Source organism: Eublepharis macularius, chromosome 14 (assembly GCF_028583425.1).
Source record: "Eublepharis macularius isolate TG4126 chromosome 14, MPM_Emac_v1.0, whole genome shotgun sequence".
In the NCBI taxonomy this organism is placed as follows: Eukaryota; Metazoa; Chordata; class Lepidosauria; order Squamata; family Eublepharidae; genus Eublepharis; species Eublepharis macularius.
The window spans coordinates 55,405,102-55,415,203 of NC_072803.1; the positions used below are offsets into that span (position 1 = coordinate 55,405,102).

The following is a 10,102-nucleotide window of genomic DNA, read 5'->3' on the forward strand; positions in this document are numbered from 1 at the left end:
CAGCTTCCCTCTAGGATGTTCTTTGAGGAACAGTTCTTTACCAGTTTCACATCTCTGGGAGAAATCCGCCAAAAATCACAGAGGGTTACGTGTGTCTGTGCGTGCGCACGCGCACGTGTGCATGTGTGTTCATGTTCAAGAGAGAGAATCTGAGAAAAGCATCTCCAGACTTTGCTTTGAAGCTAGACAGCTTCCACTCCCATACAAACCTCCACTTCATAGGGTGGTGATAGGATGGCACACACTTCCAAACTTCTCCACGTTTGCCTTTCCTCCTGCATTTTGGAATCCTGGGTTACCTGGTTTTGTTTTAATGTGAAACTGTCTCTCTCCTCACAGTCTGGAAAAATGCTGAATGATTCTTCAGCTGCTTGCTGTTGGGACCTTGTACAGAATGTACGGAAAGCAGAACATGCCCTAAGGCTGAAGTGGTTGCTAGGGGTGTGCACTAGGGGTGTGTGCTTCGGGTATCCGATTCGAGTAAAATACCCAAATCGGGCCCGATTTGGAAAGCTTCGGTATTAAACCGCTTTGGGATTATTAGGGAAGATTTGGCCATTGTTTCCAATGGGAAACACCGCTCCCGGCTGTCCAGGGTCCTGGGGGAGGCATTTTCTTCCCTAATAATCCCAAATTGGTGAAAGACCAGGAGCCACAATAACCATCTCATTTGCTCCATTCCACCCATGCCTCCCCCACGGCTTCTCTCTGGAATGTTTCTAATCAGTTTCTTAGGGGGCAGTAACCTCTTAAAGAAGGTCAGCTTTGTGATGGTGGCCCAAATAGGTAACAACCTCTCTCCCAAGCCTAACAGCTCCCTGATGGGACCAAAGACTCCCCCATCCCCAGACAGAGCATTAATGACCCACAGAGTTGCTTGGTGGTGTGCCTATGATCGTAACAGAAGTTATACGTCCTTGCTTTCTATCAGCCTGTGCCCCAACTCACCTCTGAGGGGTAACCTCTACAATAGCCTCAGATACAGCAAAAAAGAAAGCAAGGCGAGGAACCCCTGACCTCTCTCTCTGCCGGGGAATCTGCCCTTACAGCAAGGACAGTCCTCCAACTTTCCTCCCTGGCTGGGGGTTTCTGCCCCTCATAAATCCCCTCCCCTAATGAAGCCCCCACTCTGCTCCCCAGGAACCCACCCCCAAGGTAAGGCTCACCCCCTGAGCCAAGGGTGGCCAAAGGGCTCTTCCCCACCCTTGACTGGCCGCTCTCCTGCATCCTGCTCCTTCTGCCATCTTCACAGCCCTGCCGGGGCTCTGGACTGGGCCCGCTGACACCTGATACAGGCCAGAACCTCCTGCCACCTTCAAGCCACCATCAGGCATCATCTGGCCACAGGGTGGGTCTCTGGCCTTCCAGCAGGCACAGCCGCCGCTGCCACTGGGGGACCTTGATGCTGTGGCTCCTTCCTTGCAGGCCACCAGGCTGCTGGGAGGCTGCCTCTTGTCTTCCAGGCAGACTCAAGCCCTGCATCATCGTTCCCACTGGCCCCTCCTCTGCCATCCTCATGGCATTTGTCTCTTCCAGCCCCCTCTGGCCACCGACTGCTGAGCGACCCAACTAGAGGATTGGTTGCAGTGTCAGAAAGGGGCTGTGGACAGTCCAGGCTGTACCACGGGGCTGGCCTGGACAGTATCTCTACATTCCAGTTGAGGAGGTGTGTCTGTTGTCTTCATGCTCTTCTTGTGGGCTTTGTGGAAGAATCTAATTGGTAAATAAGAGACGCAGTATGCTGAAGCAGATAGACCCTTTGTTCAGATACATCAGGGCTCTTATGAGTTCCCGTCCATTGCATTCGTTGCTGGGTCCCCCCTCCTCCATCAGGTGGGGGCTTTGTGTATTTCACACAGCTTTCCCTTAAATCAATCAATGGTCTTCAAGTGATATGGATTTCCAATCATTTCAGGCAACATGTGCAATGAGGCATATGACCTCAAGCTCTCCATGGCCTTGAGTTCCAATCACTGACTTTTACCATCTTTGTATAAAATGCATTCCTAAAAATATAACATTCAAAAGAATTGCATTTCTTAATGGAAAGAGCCACATTAATTCACATCCATCAATTGATCAGTTGACTGAGTACATTTTGTCTGAAAACAGGACAATATGAGTCTATATAAGGGATGAATAAATGTTCCCTATTTTGTTTCTTTTTATATTTGCTTACCTTTTGTCAGGAGGTTCAGTTCCTCTACTTTTACTGTTCATTTTGTAGTTTTGTTTGTATTATGTGTATGCCTTGCATGACTTTTCATGCCATTTATGTGGCATTTATATATACAAAGTACATCATTTATATATATAAGTTATGTGTAATTCTGAGTTATTGTTTTACAAACCAGATTGAAAAATGTGTGTGCTTTGGGGGGGAAATTTGGTGCAAGGAAACAGAAAACGATGTGAAAATAAAGAATCACACATTCATTTTGCACAGGGGGGAAATGAAATCAAAATGTGGATTGAAACTGCAGGGACGAGAAATTCAGAATAATTCCTACAGCATACCTGGAAAGCCTTTATTCCAGAATTTTAGAAACTGTCAGTGTTCAAGCTCCTAGCTACCAGACACAGTCCGGAGGAGCCAACAGTAAAGTTGCAGTCCTGAACAGAGTCACAGCATTCCAAGTCTACTCAAGGTTTTATGTATTTTATTCATTTGTTTCATCTTTCTCCCTAAGGGGCATCCAAAGTGGCTTATAGATCAAAAAAATAAAGTTTAACATCAGTACAGAAGAAACAAATAAAGAGGATGAAAGAACAAGGAAGTCTTCTAAATGCAAAGCAGACCTCTCTGTCTCTGTCTCTGTCTCTGTCTCTGTCTCTGTCTCTGTCTCTCTCTCTTACAGCCAGATCTTTCTGCCAGCTCTAGGCTATGAACCTCAAGCTAAGAGCTGAAGGCCAAGATCTCTTTAGCTCTTACCCTTCACCTCACACCCCTGGTTACACCCAGGACTTAAGAATCTGAAAAAAGAGAAATTCAGCCTGGATCTTACAAGCTGACAGCCATCTTCTCAGAATTCGCTCACCTACACGGAAAGGTTGATGTTGGTGGCATTATAAAAACCAGCTACAAGCCAAACACTCATCTCTGACTTTGTCAGTGCCCATTTTTACAGACACATTGAAGATATTATTTTCTAACCCTAACAGGGAAAAAAAACAATAAAATTGTGCCAAGAAGGCTGGTATTAAGAATATATCCAGAGATTCTCTGCCTACGTTGGTGAAAAATGTACAATTGTATCTGAGTTGTGGGTTCTTCTCAATTCCAGTGCATCTGGTATCCAATTAGGATCAGGGCCATGGCACACACGGAGAAGGGGCTTTAGCTCATCCACGTGCCATTTCCCCAATCTTTAACAGTCTCAGGAGGGGACTATTTGAGAAAGCCTAGGATACACATGGGTTTTCCCAACAGGCTCTACAGCTGACTACACCCCAATCTGTGTATTCTGTAATATGTGTAGAAGCCATTATTATCCAATGGAGGTTCGCTTGATAGCATAACACCGTCCTTCCTCTGGCTTGTCTTCAGAAGGTGAGATGCTAACGTAAGTGCTTCCAGGATCAGATGGTTGCAGACTATTGTCTGACAATAAGGTGTGGATTAAAACAAGGGAAGCAGCATAACAATTGCTTTTGTTTTATATTCACAAACATGTTTTTCTCAGCTATGTTCTTGCCGTACATCCTGGAGATAAGTTACAAGAGTTGGATTGATGCCAAGAATCCAATCTTAGCAGCTTGATCTCAACTAGAATGAAATTTGTTTTATTTATCCCATGAGAAACATCTGCTATAGCTCAGAGAGGAACTCATGACATGTCGTCAGAAGTAACAAATTGGTGGATTTTGGTATGGTTATATGGGTTTCACATCATTAAGCCCATCTTACTCCCCAAAGGTACTTGAATCTCTCAGACTTCGGTTATGTGAGATTATCTGATTCTTCAGAAATCACTTTGGTAAAATCCTTAAAATTGTACTTTATTTTTTAGATCTAAGATATATAGGATATGGGATTATGACTTGTATGCCTATCTACTTCTGATTTCATTTATATGAGGAATTGTCACTTGTACCTCTGTGACTTCTATATGTTTGACTATTTCAAGATTGATTAGATTGATTTTAAATAAAAGTGATAAAAGATAATCATGAGTGATCATTTGCTGGGATACATGGTTTTCATTTAACACCTGGAATAAATAAACTTCTGATCTCTCAGTCAGAAGGCTGTTAACATGTAAGCGATAAGCTGTTGAAGAGAACAGTTATCTTAAATACAGGTCTGTGGTTTAGTGGCTAAAGGCAAACCATTGTTTTAAAACAACTAGACTCCTAGTTTCCATGTATCAATTTTAAAAGAAATGCCGCCCCCATATAAAGATATTACTCTGCAACAAGGTCTTCCTCTAATGTTCCAGTCAAACTCCAGTGGGGGGGTGTTAGAGCCTGGGTGGGGGCTTGTCCTCCAGATTGGCCACTGGCTCAGGTGGGCTGCTGGGCAGGCCTCAGAAATAGAGGATGAAGGAGCCAGTTTGGTGTAGTGGTTAAGAGCGTGGAACTCTAATCTGGAGAACTGGGTTTGATTCCTCACTCCTCCACCTGAAGCCAGCTGGGTGACCTTGGGTCAGTCACAGCTTCTAGCTCTCTCAGCCCTACCCACCTTACAGGGTATTTTGTTGTGGGGATAATAATAACATACTTTGTCAACTGCTCTGAGTGGGTGTTGTCATCCTGAAGGGCGGTATATAAATCGAATGTTGTTGTTGTTATTTATAGCACCCTCAGATCCTCTCTCCCCTGCTGCGCTGCCACTTTCTCTCTTGCTCTCTCTCTCTGCCTTTCTCTAGCTGCACAGGTATCTTCCTTCCTGGTCTGCCCCTCGGGCCCACCTTTATAGGGGCTGCCTACAGAAGCTTCCTGCCCCTCCCCCAGGCTCCAACCTATGGCCTCCCTCCTTTCCCAACTGAAACCAATCAGAAGCTTCCTGGTGATCTGGCCTCCATCCTTGGCTCCTCCTCCTCCCAGTCCCAACAGCCCTGCAGGGTGGGGTTGGCTGGGCCACAATGCTAGTGCCCCTACCCATGGGCCCGTCAGCAGCAGCAGCTCATCCGGGAGAGCCCCACAGGCCTGAAGCATCTGGTGCCACCGGGGCTAGGCACTGCTGATGAGGAGGCCCCTTTGCCATGCCACCCCTGACTGCCAGGACTTTGTCCACTGAGTGGCCCTGCCTGTCTTCCCGGAGGCACAGGAGTCTCAGTAGCTCCTGCCCCCACCCCCACCCCGCCATCAACAGTGTCCTCCCCTGCCCACAGCGATGCAGGTAAGTCCAGGAGGAGTGGGCCTGGTGTCCCTGGACAGTCCCAGGAGGGGTATAATGGGAGAACTAGTATAAAACCCCTCACGTTCTAACTGAAAACCCATGAAGCAACATCAGAGCTACCTAGTCCTGTAGTCCTGTTGAACATGTGGACAGCTCTCTTGCCATTCAGAATCAATTCTTGAGCCAACCCTCTTTCTCTGCCGGCCAGCTCCATGGCCTGTCCGCTTGTACTTGTGGGGGCAAGAACCAGTCTGGACCTATCGTCATTATATCTCAGTTATGGAGGATTGTGCTGAGAAATCCCACAGAATAACATTTGAATGTGTATTGATAAAACATCCCATGGTGTGACTGCATGCACAATTGTATCACGATTCTTTTTGTGCAGTTTTACCCAAGCAAGTAAATAAGAGTACATTTGGAGCTGCAATGGGTTTAAATGAAAGAGGAAGAAATATCTTTATTCCTTTTACTCCATAGAAAATCAACAGTCCTCACAACCTAACAGAAGATCATTGGATTGAATCCCGACAAATACAGAAAGATGCAAACCCAGTCAGGACAAAGCTGGTGGAAACTAATCATGTCTGATCCTAAGGTTGCCAGCCTCCAGGTGGCAGCTGGAGATCTCCCAGCATTACAACTGATCTCCAGCCGACATTCATCATTTACCCTGGAGAAAATGGCTGCTTTGGTGGGCGGACTCTATGGCAATATACCCTGTTGAGGTCCCTACCCTCCCTAAACCCCACCCCCCAGGCTCCACCCCCCAAATCTCCAGGAATTTCCCATCCTGAAGCTGGCAACCCTACCTGATCCACATTAACTGAAAAGTGTGGCAAATGGCACACAATCCAGGTCCAGAATTAGTTTGAAGCATTCTCCTATTTAAACTACTATGAAAGAGAAGTGGAACAGTATAAACTGAAAATGGAGGAAATTCATTCTCCCCTCTAAAGCTGCCTTAATCCTTGTTTAAGCCTGTACAGAAAAAAAGCCTAGGACCTAGGTCTGATTAATAGAGTGCAGATACATACATAGACCAGACTAGAAGACAGGACTAGCAGATAACTGAGGTGTACCTAAGTTTGTATTAATTTGCATGTTTAGCAAAGGCTCATGGGGCATGTGTTAAAAAAAGATTTCCATGACTAGGAAAAGTGGTATAATGGTGGACTAGGCTAGCTGAAAAACTTGGAAGGAAGAGAGGGGTGCTGAAGCAACTGTTGTTTGGAATGCAAAGGTTGTTTCCAAGCTTTGGCTCTAAGGAAGTCATAGACTTGAAACTGCTAGTTGGGAAGAATTGAACCCTCCTCTCTGGGAGAACAGCAGTAGCTGGGAAGAAGCAAGGAAGAGCAAAGAGCAATTGCTGGCAGCTGAATTCTTCCTTGAGACCAGCATCCTCGTACAGAGCTGCCCCACTTTGTCTTGCCAGGAGGAAAGGGGAACTGTTCCTAGGGCAGCAAGCAAGCTCCAGGATTCAGACAGCATCTTCACAAAAAGAGTCCTGCTGCTGCAAGGCCTTCTGGATATTTGGGACGTTGCTCCAGGCATAGCTTCTGACCAAACCCACAGAACTGTCTTCGCAATCTACCAAGAGATTGTGAGTAGGACACTGTTCTGGGGTCACTGGTTACTGATCCAGTATTGATGACTTTGGGAATGTTTTCATAGTTGGGTTCTGTTATATTTAAATAAACTGGATTTACATTTTGAATTTGTAAACCTATCTCTAGACATTGAACCTGGCCCTCGGGACTCTGGGGGTTACACACGTGTCTCTATTCAAATATTAGTTTTTAGTTCTAGAGGTTTTTTAAAACAAAGATGATAAAAGCAGTGGTTCTTTCTGTTACAGACATACACATTTATGTACAGAGAACGTTACGCTTTGTGTATAATATTCCTGGTTAGGAGGAGTACTTTCCTAGAAAGTCCTGTTCCTCATAACCAGCAATCTTGAAACTGCTTGTTTCTGCCTTCAGTGTATGACTTAACCCCAGTTTTGTAAGGGGGGGGGGCAGAGCCAACGTTCAATGCCCTTCAGTGTTTATGACTCTCCAACCATCATGATGGACAGACTTGGATGGTAATTGCAGACACAGAGCAGAATGGATTAAAAACAAACCAGCAACTAAGCCACATTAGAAGAGGAATAAATCCTTTTAAGTGCCTGGCTGGATCCAAAAAAATGAGACAGGCTAGACAGGTAATTGATACAAGAATTAATACAGACTATTGTTGACACAGAGGCAAAGAATGTGATGTGTGTGCATTTATATGGATGTTACAGGGGTGCAGGCTTGGGTCAGGGAGAATTTAAAAACAATCAGCATTCTTGGGAGTTTTCGTCCTCTTTCTCTGTAGCTTGAGCCAGCCTTTGTACGGTCAACAGAGAATTTGTTGCACTCAAAATAAGTGTATATTTCAACAGGGAAATTTTTACCATAGGGTGAGAAGACTCAGAAAGCAGCTTTCCTGGCTTTTCCTGATAAAGCCATTATAGGGGCTCTTAATTGACCCCAAGATGGCCTTTGGACCAGCCCCTATTCTTTTCAAATGAGACAGGAGGGTTAATTGGTTGGCTGGGATGGTGTCCAGCCAATGGGAAGGCTGGATGGAATTACTTAAAAGCTGGTGTTGCCCTCCCTCTGAAGGTGTGATTATGACCTGCTGACTTTCCAAATGTGGGTGAGTATGGGAATAGCTTGTCACTTTGGAGCTGAGCAGGAATTTGGGGGAACTCTACAACTTGGCAGCTGGGGTGGATCTTTTTTCACCAGTTCCGTGCCAGTTCACAAGATGTGGTGTTATACGAATTGATCTAGTTAGGCAATAGTTGAAGATGGCAGGAATAGGGCAGGTTGTTACATCACAAGAAAGGCTAATTAGTGAGCATCCTAAAGCATCAAAGGATGAAGCGCTTTTCCTCATTCACTGGAGTGATGGAGTGGGATGCGCCTATGGTCATACCACCCTGAACACGCCTGATCTCGTCTGATCTTCGAAGCTAAGCAGGGTCAGGCCGGGTTAGTACTTGGATGGGAGACCCCCTGGAAATAACGGGTGCTGTAGGCTGACTTGAGTGGGATGCCCTTGGTATTGAGTAGCATCAACCAAATCCTTACTTGCTTGAGTGGCATGTGAGGGGAGGGGAAATTGTTGTTGTTTTTGTTGTTGATAGATTTATATACTGCTTTTCAGGACAACTTAACACCCACTCAGAGTTATCCCCACAACAATCACCCTATGAGGTGGGTGGGGCTGAGAGAGCTCCGAGAGAGCTGTGACTGACCCAGGGTCACCCAGTTGAAAGAGGCTTGGCACTCTTAGGCACAGTTCTGTAGGTGAGGATGAATAAAACTAGCAGTAGAGCTGGCCAAGTTTGAAGGTAGGATGTCGCCTATTGGCTGCTAGTAGCAATCCACCATTCATGAAGAGCAGGATTGGAGGCCAGTGGCACCTTAGCAACCAACAAGACTTTCAGAGTGAAAGCTTTTGAGAGTCACAGCTTACACTCTGAAAATCTCTACAATGCCACTGGATTCAAAGCCTGCTATTCTACTGCAGACCAACACAGTTATCCACCTAAACTACCATTAATGACGGTGTCATGATCTGGCTGTGCCAGGAAGGCCTAACAAGGCCTCAGAAGCCTGTTAGCAGTGGCCTGCATACAATTCCCAGAAGCCCCTGGGCCGTTTTGGTACCATTTTGGGCCAATCAGAACACAGGGGCTAGTGCTATATACGTCTGGGAGGGGAAAAGCCTGGGTTCCTCCTCCCAGGGAGCAGGCCAGAGGAGGTTTCTGCTAGGGGGAGAGGCCCCCATCCAGGTAGGGTGAGAAGACAGGCCTGGCAGAAAGAGGGGCAGTGAGTTCAGTCACGCTACGGCCTTTTGTTTATTTTGCTTTCACCCATCTATTGTTGCCAGGGTTCATTTTGTAGAAAAAGAGTTGGAGGAACTCATTAGCATAACTCATTAGCATATGCCATGCTCCTTGACATCACCGGCAATGTGTCATTAGCATAACTGATTTGCATATGCCACACCCCCTGACATCACCTATCTTGGCTGTTTTGGACCCAATCCTGGCCATTCAGGGCCGAAATTGGGCCCAAAATGGCAAAAAGGGGCCCCAAATGATCAGGATTGGGCCGCTGCTGAGCGGAAGAGTGATCCACTACCCATCAGAGGCCTGATCCAGGCCATTTTGGCCCCAATCCAAACCAAAACAGGCCCAAAATGGCTGAGAGTCAGGTGGGCATGGCCACCTGTCATGTGACCTCTTTGGGGAACTGCCAGAACTGCGTTCCAGCACGTTCCCCCTCAAAATGAGCCCTGATTGTTGCTAATGCTTGTTGCTTCTTGTTTGCTTGTTTGTTTGATATTAACTGACCTCCTTGTAAATAAATCATTTTGTTTGTTGTTGTTACTCTGCCGGGTCCTCACGCCTGTTTATTGGCTAAGCTACGGAGGTCAGAAGGGTTGGGAGGGTACTCCGGGCCTTCCCAAGGGACCCTAAATCCCAGAGTGGTGGCAGTGTAAGGTGGCTCACCCCACCTGAGGCATGACAGATGGTATTGCATAATTTGCAATGATGATCAACAAAGTCTCATGAATGGATGTCTCATGCCTTCATGGGTGGGGGGGAGACACAAATGCTCTCTTGTGTGAAATAATACTTGTAATGGAATCCTCCTTCCTGAAAACCAGGAAAATAAAATTTACATCGAGTTGGGAAATGCGAAGGTTCAATAT

The 10,102-nt window shown here is 46.1% G+C and overlaps 1 pseudogene; it reads left to right on the forward strand.

Moving 5' to 3' along the window:
• The first annotated feature begins 8,300 nt into the window (after window positions 1-8,300).
• Window positions 8,301-8,419, forward strand: LOC129342740 (5S ribosomal RNA; annotated as a pseudogene).
• The last annotated feature ends 1,683 nt before the right edge of the window (window positions 8,420-10,102 follow it).